Genomic DNA, 10,777 nt, shown 5'->3' with positions numbered 1-10,777 from the left:
AGATAAAATCTGATTTTATGGTAAATATATCTTATTATTATTGATTGAATATATTCTTAACAAAAGATATATTTTTGGAAAACTTATTTTTTGGAAAATATCTTTTATTTCTATCTTTTAATAAAACTTATCTTTTACGAAAAGAATAATTTGGGTGTACTATAAATATGCTCATATGCATTCATTCAAAGTCGAGGCTGATGAAGCTTAGTGTTCGTGCTTATATGGTTTCATCCTTCACCACGAAGCTAAGTCAAACCTCCAGGTCGAAGTTCCAGTCAGGTTCCAGTTACAGTTCGTCCAGTAAGTTCCAGACAGATCTTGAAGTGTCCAGCATATTAGTTTTATCTCTTTATTCATTGGTATGTATTTAGAGTTATTCTTTGAGATCTTGTAATTGGGAAAAAGGGTTTTGAGTGTTTTATGTATTGGGGTGTGAGAGTTCGTGAGGATTCTCGTTATAATTGTAAGAGTGCAATGTGTAAGCTTCTAGGTGAAGCTGTGAGTCTTGTACTTAGGTGGTACAAGTATTTAGTGCTTTGGCAGTACGTGTAGTACTTTGGTGGTACGAGTGAATCTAAGTGTGGTACTTATATTGGGTAGGTTAGGGTCTTATCAAGTAGCAAGTCCAGTGAGGAACTTGTGAAATAAAGGTCCGTGTCTAATAGGTTGTCACTTGGTGTTTGCCCTATTATAGTGAAATGGTTTGTGTTTGAAATCCCTAAGGTAGGGTCGAGGTTTTACTTCCAGTTGGGCCCTGGATGGTTTCCTCGTAAAATCTGCTTTGCATTGTCTAAGTTCCTAACAGCAATCAGTTTTATATTCCTCGAAAAGTAGGCACTAGGAACATACTACAATTCACCCCCCCTCTTGTAGTATATCATCCGAATTAACAATCTCCTACATAACCAACTCTACATCCACCAAATATACTCCAATCATAATAAACAATCCCAACTCCTACAAAATCACTCATAAGATAACATAATGAAGAACTGGAGTGAATAAACAAACTTTTCCAAACTTGAATTTTTCATTGAAGCTCAAAATTTTTTTCTTTTTCTTTTGATCAACCTCCAACTAGAACATTTCAACTTTGAACAATTTTTTTTCTTTTTGCTTTTTTTTTCTATTGAAGTTCACTCATTATTTTCTCTTTTTTTTCTTGAACTTCTCTCTTTTTTTTTTTCATAAAATCATAATTTATTTTTTTCTCAAGAAAATATAACTTTCAAACTCATCAAAAATAAACATGATAAAAAACAAAACAACTTCTCAAATCCCACCCAAATTGTGCAAATAATAAGCACACTACAAACTCCCTCACCTCACTCACTAATAGGTCCCCTAATTCAAGCTTGGGACTAGTAACCAATGGGGAAAAATAGGCTTGTAATGTGGCTAATAAACAACAAAAAGTCAAGGCAACAACATGGGTAGCAAGAAGGGAACAAATGTATCTATAATCATCTGGAGGCTACCTAACAGAATGAACGCCTTCGTCCTCCTCAATGTGCATAATAATGAATCATATAAACATTACTTATATTTGCAAACAATACTCAAATTCATTGACATACCAGGAACTAACACACATTCCTAACCAAATCAACTAGTCAAGCACTATATTCACAAGTAGTTGGGCAAAATTGACTCATGTTAAGGTTTCAAGGCAATCAAACATCAAATCATGATCAACTAATCCACAATGCTTATCATCAATAACCAAGAATCAAAACAAATTTTCTCAAATATGGGGCATAGGGAAGCATGATTTATAATTCATTAGAACGTATTTTTGGATTTTTTTTCAATTTTTTTTTCATATATAAGAAAGCAATAAAACTAACCTAGAAAGCAATAAATCTAAACTAAGAAAACACACCAAAAATAAAAGAAAAGAGAAAAAGAAAGATACCAAATCCAAAATCTCCCCCAAGCCAGAATCAGACAATGTCCTCATTAGCTCGGGAACTAGCCCAACATAGCTATTCCTGATCATCCTCATCCATGGATCCGAACCCTGCACCTCCACTGCCACCTGTACCACCTGTACCACCTGCACTAGAATAGCTACCACCAAAATAATCAGCATGAAAACTCCCCCCTGCTGGTCCCCCGAAAGGAATGTCCTGGTCGTACCCATGAAAGGCAGAATAGTCAGTATAAATGCCATGGGCAGTGGGATCCCTATCGTATCCCTGGGGTGGAGGCTGAAACCAGTTAGGGTAAATAGCATCGTCGGGAATGTTGCCCCGACGAGCATAATCATCGTACATAGGGTAGAGAGCTCTACCCTAGTTCCTCTCCAGGTACCCTAACCTCTGGTCAATGGAGCCTACCATCCTCCTAAGGTCAGTGTGGGAATGCTCGATACGGCCTAAAGCCTGACCTATACTCTGAAGGTCGTAAACTGGGTCAGAGTCAACATGGGGGACGGAGTGAGACATGCGAGGTGGAGAAAACGCTACCTCGGGCTAAGGCTGAGGCTGGGGTGGTGGAACTGGTGGTGGTAATGGTGGTGCTTGCCCCCTAGAGTTGGAAACTAAAAGGTCATACGTGTAGGATGGTTGCCCGGGAGGAAAAGCGGTCAAGTCAAGACTAGGTAGGGAAAAGATGGGCAAAGGATGCTCGTGAAGGAGTTTTGTATTCGATAAGTGCAATTACTAGATATATCAAGGATCACTATTATGGAGATAATAAGTTCGTTCTTTTGGGTCGTCATTATCTGTTGCTAGACTATGATGATTGACCTTTGGGCTAGTTAAATAGTCCAAAGCCCACTAGAATGGATTCTCTGAGGTCACACAACAAAGGTATTGGGTTAAGCAAGTTAGAAGCCCATTTATGGGCCTCATGAACAAGTAACCAATCATGAATTGAATTGGGCTAGTATAGTTAGATTAGAGTTAGGATTTGGGCTTTGTCATGGACTCTTATTTAGAGATGAGATCTATAAATAAAGTCCATGCCTAGGGTTGTATGACATAACACAATTAACAGTTAATTGTGCACCAAGCAACCAGTAATCCAAACCTACCTCTCTCTGTCTGTACCACATGCCCATCTCCTCCCTTCGTGGTGGTTCGTGATTTGTTCGTTGCTCGTTCTACTCCATAGAAGGTCAATTGAAGGGTTCAATTGCAACTAACTAGCATTAGTGGAGGACTTAATCTGTGCCTGTGGACCAAGTAGAGGAATCACGCTTGAGGTTCTTTGTCTCCCTTGTTCTTTTTGATCGCACGTGGAATCACGCTTCAAAGGTATTAATTCTAATTCTTTATGTGTTATGCATGATCTTGGGATTAGGTGCTATATGAATATGGTTCATGTTTTTCGCATTCGTACCTATAAACTCCTACAGTGGTATCAGTTAGCCTATGCATTTACGCATATTGAATTTTAATTCTTTGATAGTCCACAATTGTAATTCAATTAAGTGGGAGAATAATTTAATTATGGTTTAATCTTTATATTAAATGAGATTTAATTTTTGGAATTGTTTAAATATGATTTAAATTGCTCAATTATTCTAGCAAAATTCGTTTTAAGCCCTAGAATTTCGAAAATTGTTATTGAAATAAAGCCCAAAATTTTGATTTTGTGCTTAATTTTGAAGATTTTCGAATATTTATGCTTCATAAATTTAATTAAATTGATTTGATACATAAAATATGATTTTTGTACAATCAATAATTTGATTTAAGAGTTAAATTAAATTTGAATTAATTATGTGAAGAACCCTAGATTTGAAATTGAATTATGAATTTGATTTCAAAATTGAATTAGGCATAAATGTTATGTTTTAATTCAAAAGACCTAATTTTAATTTAATTTAACAAAAGTTGTTACATTAAATTAAATCTCTCTAAAAAAAAGGAATTAATTTTGGGATCGGAGGGGGCAGCCGTGGCTGGGTGGACGAACCACCGTCAGGTGGCCACGGCGGCTGCCCAGGTGGTCGAAAAGGGTGCAGCGAGGAGGGCGCACGAGGGAGGGCGATAGTAATAAGTGCGACCGTTGCACTGCCGCAAGCTGCTGCCACCGATCTGCTGCAGCCAGTAGATGCTAGTGGCAGGGCTACGACCTTGCTGCGATGCGTGATTGGCGGCCCTCAGTCAAGAGCAGCGGCTTTCGACTGGAATAGTTCCAGTTAGTGCTGCTGGTGTGCCGTGGCTGGGTTTCACCTGGCTACGGTTGCGGGATACGGTGGTGTCGTGGCTGGGTCATTCCTAGCTGCGGACCTTGATTGCGTTTTTCCTGTTGCTGCGTTAGCTGTGTCTTCCTGGATGACGCGACAGATTACCTCAAAAAAAAATTTAAAATTATTTTATTTTAAAATATTTTCAAAATAAAATCTGATTTTATTTTGAGGATAATATCAAATTTCAAAAGTTGATTTTTGATAATTATCCTTAATTAAAGTTGTTAATTTTGGATAAAGTTTGGTAAAATAATTTCAAATCTTAAACTTTGTTTTAATCTTTGAAAATTTTAAGGATTGTTGAGCAAGATTCCAAAAAGATAAAGATTGATTTAATTAATATGATTATCCCATAATTATTTTGGATAATAATTGAATTAAAATTATGTGATTGGCTAGCAATTAGGATAGAATCTCCTAAATTAGTTAGGATAACCATGGAAGATAAATATGATTTATCTTTCATAACTAAAATATGATTTGATTCTATCTCTTACCTTAAATAAAATATATGATATTTTATGATTGGTTAGAAATAATATATGATATTATCTAATTGCAATAATAAATTAAAAATATGAGATATTTTATGCCATGTTTCCTCAATTATGATCATTCGATGTTATAGTTTAGGAAAGCATGATGAGTGATTTATTATGTGGCACTTTATAATATATGATATTATTTATTGATATATATAAAGATTTGTATGGCCCATAGATTCTAAATACGATCTGCGCATCGTTTCGTATCTTTGTAATCTAAATACGGTGTGCGTACCGTTAAGTATTTTTGTAATTTATTTTATTTATTTAAGTAGTAAATAGAATAGAATAGTATTACAGGTTGCAGTTAATCTAAGAAATCCATGGAGTGAAGGCCCAAAGGAGCAAGATGGATGAGATCCATGAAGGTTCAAGTGGGAGCTTTTTGCTTTATTAGTTTTTCTTAGGATTAAGGAGCCATACTATGTCATGTTTTACTTATGAATTAGTAGATTATGCATGTTAGATTTTATTTATGTTGATTGATGATGCGTTAGAGTTCACTAAATAATCACAACATAATAAATCTAGGTCCCAGTAATATTGAGGTAGCTTTTCCAATCAAAAACCCAATGAAACCTTCGATATTTATGATGGGTCATGCTAAAGATGGGTGTCATATTATATCTTAGGGGAGTGGGGGTAAAACAAATTTTACACTTTTGATTGGTTATACTCAACGAGGTTACCTAAAGAGTTAGAACCTTGAATCTAAGGATAATAATTAAACATGTGATGGGTAATTATTCAACCAAGAATTACAAAGAGTTGTAATCAGTAAAGAGTTTACTCACCTTGAAAATGTAATGGTTGATGGTAGGGCTAAAGTCTGGTCAATTATTGCACAATTAAAGGATCTTGGAATCATTTTATTCAATAGGGATCAATTAAAATTGAATAAATGCTTTAAAGTTACCAGTTTTATAATCGCTTATGGTAATTTAAATTTTATTAAACATAATTGAATTTTGTGTTTACTTATAAGTAACATGTCGTTCTAATTTTATTATTAAATATAATCTCCTCGATTGGAAATAAAGTGAGAAACGTTCTCAAAAAGTTAAAAGATAATCCATAAATCTATATTCCAATTTTGCTAAGATGGCTCTAAAAGGTAAGTTTTAGAAACCTATGTCATATGTCCAAGGTTAGTTTTATTCAAAATGTTTGAGTAAAATGCCAACTTATCTTCATTTTGAAAAGTGTTTCAAGGGATATAATGAGATGGGAGGTACAAACCCTCTAAACGACAAGTATAGAAGTCAAATAAAATCTCTTATCTTCAATATGATTGAATTTAAAAAAATGATTGGAAATCTCTATGATCAAAAGTTGATCAAATGACGCTATTCTTCATCCACTTTATGTAAGAGTTAAATAGTTGATTAAACTCTAATATGAATGATGATTGAATAGACTTAGCAAAATCATGAAATGTGCTTAAAGTAGTTAAGCAAAGTATCATTTCGAACCTAAGAGAAGTGTTCTACGTGGCTCAAATGGGAAAGGTTTAGGAATATATGAGGATTGCATAAGAAGTTATAGGCCAAGAAATGCAAACAAGTTGCTACTTCTCAAACCTAGAACTGCTTACATGCTAAAAGTTGTTATGAACAGCAAATGTTTCAAATTAAATGGACCAATTCCAATTGATTAGAAACTACCTCATATAGTTGGAAGGTAAAAGAATGGAAATGTTCCAATTTAAGAAGTATATTATAGAAATTGATTTAGCACATTACTACTTCTTGGACATATGATGTCTTGTTTAGTTCTCTCTTATTGAGAATGAAGTTGAACTAAATGAAGAAGTATGGCTAAAGGAGAAATTAATCTACAAGTCTAGAAGCAAATGTTGCTACTTCACAAGTAGAATCTACGAGTTTAGAAGCAAAAGTTGCAACTTTACAAGTAAAAGCTATATTTCACCTTACCTTGTAATTGGCTAGAATTAAATAAATGTTATTCAATTTTGCCATTATCAAAACACCATTCAATGTTAGTAATGACTAAGCATCGAAGATTCAAAAAAACGTAGAATAAATGTTATTCTATGCTTCATTGAGTCCTAATGTGTTTTGAGATTGTTAAATAGGTTCAAAGTTCTATATGATAGAAATTATTAAACCATTTCTATATATATAAATTGTCTCTAAAATGTCAATTAATTCGAATGAAAAATGAACATTGCATGTGAAAGATCCAAAGGGATGGACTTTCAATATCATTGGATTATGAATCCATTGATATATGTAAATATCATTCTAATTTGGAAGTATTGACAAAGTCACCATTTAGAGAAATGATGATGAGAACCCAAGGTCGAATACGTATCGATGTAAGAAAACCAAAGGTTCAAAGGCTAGAGACGGACAATGAAACATCATTTGTGATATGATCACATGTGCTTAGTTGAAGCATAAGAGTGAAAATTTTGAAAATTTCAAAATGTTCAGTATGAAGTTCAGTATCAACTTGACAAGATAATGATTACATTACAATATGATTGTAATTGTGAAAATTTAAGTCAAGACATATACTTGGCAACACATTCAAAGTATTGCGATATGATCGTAATAATGAGAATTTAAGCCAAGACCTTGATGAACATCCAAGAGTTGTGAAATCGTTTTACGAAAAACTCCGAAAGAAAACCTTGTGAAGTGTTTATGAAGGGAGCTATCAATCTATATAAGATATATTTTGATAATGGATGAAAATTACCTATCTTCCAACCATTGTTCAAGGGATATACTTTTAAGATAAGCTACAAAACTAAACAAAGAAACATAGGTCAAATCAAAATGTAGCAAAGGTTTCATATGTGATATGGATATGAAGAGTTCTTATAAAGTCTTTCTACAAAGAAAGGAATAAAATTTTTATTAAATCGTTTAATGCACGATTAATTCCTATACGGAGCACAAGGTACTACTACACAAATCATACTTACCACAAAATGTTTGTTGCTCAAGTAGGTGCCCTTATGGAAATTGTTCCAAAAGGTCAAGTGGGAGTAGTATAAATCTCAAAAGAGTTCGAGAAAAGCAATAAACAAACATGGTTCAAACCATGGTTGGTTCACCCTATGCTAAAAGTGCCTCCTCAAAAAGGCAAGTGGGAGTACAAGAATCTCGAAAAGTTCGAGAGCCTTGAAAGAGTTCAAGAAAAATGATTTCGAAAATCTTGAAGAAATTCAAGAAGTAATCGAATAAAAGCAACAATATGAGCATGATTCACCTCATGTTACAAATGACAACGCATGGTCTCATTAAGTGTAATGGGAATAATAACCATGTGTCGAAGGTAGTACATTCCAAGTGTAAATCCTCTATTGTCGTTTGTCATGGAAAACTAAACAAAGTTGTTGTATGAGTTTCAATTGTTGCATAAAAACCCACAATGATGACTAGCATATGTAAAACTTAGCCAAAGAAATATGATTTCATATTGACTAAGAGTTCTAAAATATTCATTTTGGAACATGATGATAATGCAAGTAATAAATATGATTTGACAAGTTATGACTCCAAGTGGTTTAAAAACAAAGAAATCTGAAATAGATTCTAAGTCTGTAAACAAGTGTATGACACTTGAATAATTTGCTTAATTGGGTGAGACCCATTATATGCAAAACAGATAAGAAAGAAAAGTGTTTTCTAAATAAAGCAAAGACTTGTTAAAGGATTCAACAAATTCATAGTATGACTATGACTACGATGAAACCTTTACATTAGTCATCTTGCAAAGATCTATTAAAGATATTTTAGTGATTTCTACCTTATAAGATTTGGTAGATGGATTTCAAAACACTTTCTTGAAATTGTTCATGAAAGAAGATCTGTATACGATACAATCAGAATGGCTTTGAAAACCAATAATCATAGGGATGCATAAAAGATCATTAATGGATTGAAGTTAGCATCTAGGAGTTAATGTTCTTAATTTTGTGAGTTAATCAAATCATTTGATGTTCTCGTAAAATGAAGAAAAGGTCTTATGTGTACAAGATGTTTAGTGGGAGCTATGAATTCTTCTTGGTCTAGTATAAAGAGCAACTTATTCATTTCTTGAAGAGTCAAGTGGTGGGTAGCGCATTTTGTATGAAAAACCTTGAAGAGAATGATGAGTACATTTGGGATTCAAAATCTATAGAGATAGGTTTTGATTGATGTTTGAGTTTGGTTAAGAAGCTTATATTGATAAGATTCTTATAAGGTTTAACATTATATTGAAAGGAGTTTCAATCCCATGTAACATGGCACATTACTTAATGATTCAATACTTTGAGAAATGTTGATGAAATTAAGGTTTTGAGTGATGATCCTTATGCAATATGCAAAGGATGCATCATGCATGTTATGGACTATACTCGTCTATTTGATTCACATGTTTTAGAACAAGTGATGATAGATTTCAATCGAAATCCAATATAACGTTGGAATACAAATTAGAAATTCCAGAGTTCTTTACGAAAGGGCGAAGGGAAATTCTTAGTGTATAAAGATGAAAATGATTATAATATTTAAAAATTGAAAAATTCATGTTTATGAGAATGTCTTATGAACTCTACTTAGTAAACCCCTTCCATTTCCAAAGCATGAGAAACATGCTAATGAAACTGGATTGAGGCAAATGATGTAATTAGAAGTTGTATTTGTTTTTGGAGAAAAACAAGTTACATGTGTAATACATTCATTTGCAGAATTATGTTTATCAATTGAAACAAAGTTTCAATCTTATTTAATCGTGGTTTCAAGATTAAATAAAATGTCCAAAATAATTATGGATTGATGGACTCATCAGGTTAATTTATTTAAATAACCTGGTGAATGAAACCCCACAGGTGAAAAAAATCCATACATTATTTTAGTTCCTAGTCTAGAGTCATTAAAGTGGACATAAATGATCCTTTTGAATGGACTAGCATGTAAGATTGATTGGATAACGCTGTTTCTTGGGCTATAGGAGCGTAGTGAAGCTCGTCAATCACATGGGTATGCATGAATGATGCATGATCGAACTATAGACGTATTTTGAAGTTCAAGTATAGAACTTCCGGATATATTAGTGGATTCCTTTGACATGAGTGGAACATTGATTTCATTAAATGATTGATGTAACTGTGTACATTCAAACGTCTTCCCGTAACTGGAGATTATAAAAGGTGTTTCCTAGTTACCTCATGATTTGAGTGGGAGCCTTGGTTGCCACAAGATTGGATTGAGTCTAACTATTTAATTAGAAATGTGTCTTGGCCCCTTGAGGAGGGAGAATTCAGAAAATGTATGGCCGTACTCAAATGGATTACAAAGTAATCATTTGTTTTGTAATTCTAACTCAGTTTCTCAAGAAAAGATTTGTAGATTAATATGATCACGACATGAGATGCAATCATATTATCAAATCGACACACATTGACTTAAGGAATTTGAATATTGTGCACTTGTCTCAGACAAGTGGGAGATTGAAGGAGTTCTGTCTTCGATAAGTGCAATTACTAGATATATCAAGGATCACTATTATGGAGATAATAAGTTCGTTCTTTTGGGTCGTCATTATCTGTTGCTAGACTATGATGATTGACCTTTGGGCTAGTTCAATAGTCCAAAGCCCACTAGAATGGATTCTATGAGGTCACACAACAAAGGTATTGGGTTAAGCAAGTTAGAGGCCAATTTATGGGCCTCATGAACAAGTAACCAATCATGAATTGAATTGGGGTAGTATAGTTAGATTAGAGTTAGGATTTGGGCTATGTCATGAACTCTTATTTAGAGATGAGATCTATAAATAAAGTCCATGCCTAGGGTTGTATGACATAACACAATTAACAGTTAATTGTGCACCAAGCAACCAGTAATCCAAACATACCTCTCTCTGTCTGTACCACACGCCCATCTCCTCCCTTTGTGGTGGTTCGTGATTTGTTCGTTGCTCGTTCTACTCCATAGAAGGTCAATTGAAGGGTTCAATTGCAACTAACTAGCATTAGTGGAGGAATTAATCTGTGCATGTGGACCAAGTA

Source organism: Chenopodium quinoa, unplaced genomic scaffold, assembly GCF_001683475.1.
Source record: "Chenopodium quinoa cultivar QQ74 unplaced genomic scaffold, ASM168347v1, whole genome shotgun sequence".
Taxonomy (NCBI): Eukaryota; Viridiplantae; Streptophyta; class Magnoliopsida; order Caryophyllales; family Amaranthaceae; genus Chenopodium; species Chenopodium quinoa.
The sequence above is the reverse complement of the archived record's forward strand: the minus strand, read 5'-3'. Positions refer to the sequence as shown.